General features: G+C 60.7%; 1 non-coding gene across 1 annotated transcript; it reads right to left on the reverse strand.

The window, feature by feature from the left end:
• Window positions 1–1782: 1782 nt before the first annotated feature.
• Window positions 1783–1937, reverse strand: LOC124224395 (5.8S ribosomal RNA). The gene has a single exon (XR_006884698.1). It is a non-coding gene; the product is annotated as a 5.8S ribosomal RNA (ribosomal RNA).
• Window positions 1938–2500: the final 563 nt, after the last annotated feature.

The following is a 2500-nucleotide window of genomic DNA, read 5'->3' on the forward strand; positions in this document are numbered from 1 at the left end:
GGTCGTTTCGGCCCCAAGGCCTCTAATCATTCGCTTTACCGGATGAGACTCGTGTACGTTTTGTACGCGAGTGCCAGCTATCCTGAGGGAAACTTCGGAGGGAACCAGCTACTAGATGGTTCGATTAGTCTTTCGCCCCTATACCCAGTTCCGACGATCGATTTGCACGTCAGAATCGCTACGGACCTCCATCAGGGTTTCCCCTGACTTCGTCCTGACCAGGCATAGTTCACCATCTTTCGGGTCCCAACGTGTACGCTCTGGGTGCGCCTCTTCTCGCAGTGAGAACGAGACGCCCCGGGAGTGCGGGGCCGCATCGTGACGCGGCCCATCCTCCCTCGGTCAGCGCTGGGCTGACCTTTACTTTCATTTCGCCTTTAGGTTTGCTCGTCCCAATGACTCGCGCACATGTTAGACTCCTTGGTCCGTGTTTCAAGACGGGTCCTGAAAGTACCCAAAGCAATAGCGTCGCCGACCGGTATTTGATAATTCGAACGAGCCAGCCAGAGGACACCGCCAGCCAACAGCTGGCCAGGCCCGGGGACGGCGCTAGGTCCGACCACCGGGAATCGCTGACCGCGCTTGCGGCGGGCCCGACGCAGTTCAATGCGGCTCTATACCGTGCGGGTACCGCCGGGCAGCCGGACGGGCAACCGGGGGTCTGCCCCGACGAGAACGCCGAGACAGGCAGCCGACCGGGCCTTAGACCGACACCCAACGGGTCGCGACGTCCTACTAGGGGAGAAGTGCACGCCGGCGCCGCCGGACATTGCACCGCGACCGAGTGCCGTGGACGCGAGGTCCCGACATCACGAGCCGCGGCGAAGCCTGCGTCGCTGACGATGAATCTCCCCGTTCGATCTTTCGGGTTTCTCAGGTTTACCCCTGAACGGTTTCACGTACTCTTGAACTCTCTCTTCAAAGTTCTTTTCAACTTTCCCTCACGGTACTTGTTCGCTATCGGTCTCGTGGTCATATTTAGCCTTAGATGGAGTTTACCACCCACTTAGAGCTGCACTCTCAAGCAACCCGACTCTGAGGAGAGATCCTCCCGTGGCGCGTCCCGGTCACTACGGGCCTGGCACCCTCTGCGGGTAAGTGGCCCCATTCAAGATGGACTTGGACGCGGGCCGACGCCCCGGGATAAGTGGATCCTCCCAAACACTACATTTCCCGGCGGCAGAACCGCGGGATTCAGTGCTGGGCTGTTTCCTGTTCGCTCGCCGCTACTAAGGAAATCCTAGTTAGTTTCTTTTCCTCCGCTTAGTAATATGCTTAAATTCAGCGGGTAGTCTCGCCTGCTCTGAGGTCGTCGTAAGATTGCGAGTCCGTCGTCGGCGACGGCCGTTCGTTCAAGAACAGCACCGTCGACACGGACGAGGACACAACGTATTCTTTCGTACGTTCGAGCCACGGAAACGACCGTAAACACGCCCGCCGTACGGGAGACCCGAGAGCCCCCCGCGGCGAAGCGTGGACGGAAAACTTCATCACATGAGCGGCGAACCGACCGCGCGCGGTCTGTGTGTCGCCGTGCCGAATTCGTTCGTTCTCTCGACTATCGCTAGCACCGGAACGTGACGAACGGCAGCGACAGCTCGACCCCGCGATCTGCGGCGACGCGTCGTGACCGTGACATACGTGTTCGTTTGAGGCGACGCGACCTTTGTTTGAGGCTGCGAACGCCCAGTCATTCGCTCGCGAAGGCACGGTGCGCTGTGTTCCCCCGGGTCGGGGGTTTTCGCGGCACCGTTGCCTACGGAGCAGTCTGTCGTTGTTAAACGACCCTCAGCCAGGCGTGGTCCGGGAATTGTATCCGTGGACCGCAATGTGCGTTCGAAATGTCGATGTTCATGTGTCCTGCAGTTCACAAGTTGACGCGCAATTAGCTGCGTTCTTCATCGACCCACGAGCCAAGTGATCCACCGTTCAGGGTAATCATATATGTGAATTTTGCATTAAAAATGCTAAAATTACGGTTGTTACCGGCTTTCTGTGGTCGTGAGCGCGGCGCCGCGTGCGTCAGCCCTTGCGCGGTTGCGCGCGGGAAGGAACGCGCGCCGCGCGTCAAATTTCGTTCGTGCGATAGTTCAAGAGCCGACGTCGCCTCGAGTTCACGGGTCGTCTGCCGGAATTGACCGGCGCCGGACCCGATCGGCTCGCAATGCAAACGATTGACGGCGGACGGCAGTGGGCCGCGTCAGCGAGTCCCGGGCATCGCTGCCCTCGACGCTGACGCGAGCTTCCTCGTACGGGCGAAAATTCTCTCCGAAGCCTACCGCGTTCGCGGCCTGCGTCCGGGGTGTAACGGCGTTGCACCGAGGACACCCGGGCGCAGACAGGCTGCCCGCGAAGAAGCGCTGAGACCAGCTTCGCACGTCTCCCTCGTACGACCTGACCGGGTCGAACGAGTCGAGGCGGACCGCGGAGCGGTCCCCTCTCGGCACCGAGTCGGCCGGAGGCGCGAACGACCCGCCGCTGCTCCGCGCTGGACGCGGAG

This window comes from Neodiprion pinetum, unplaced genomic scaffold, assembly GCF_021155775.2.
Source record: "Neodiprion pinetum isolate iyNeoPine1 unplaced genomic scaffold, iyNeoPine1.2 ptg000152l, whole genome shotgun sequence".
Lineage (NCBI taxonomy): Eukaryota > Metazoa > Arthropoda > Insecta > Hymenoptera > Diprionidae > Neodiprion > Neodiprion pinetum.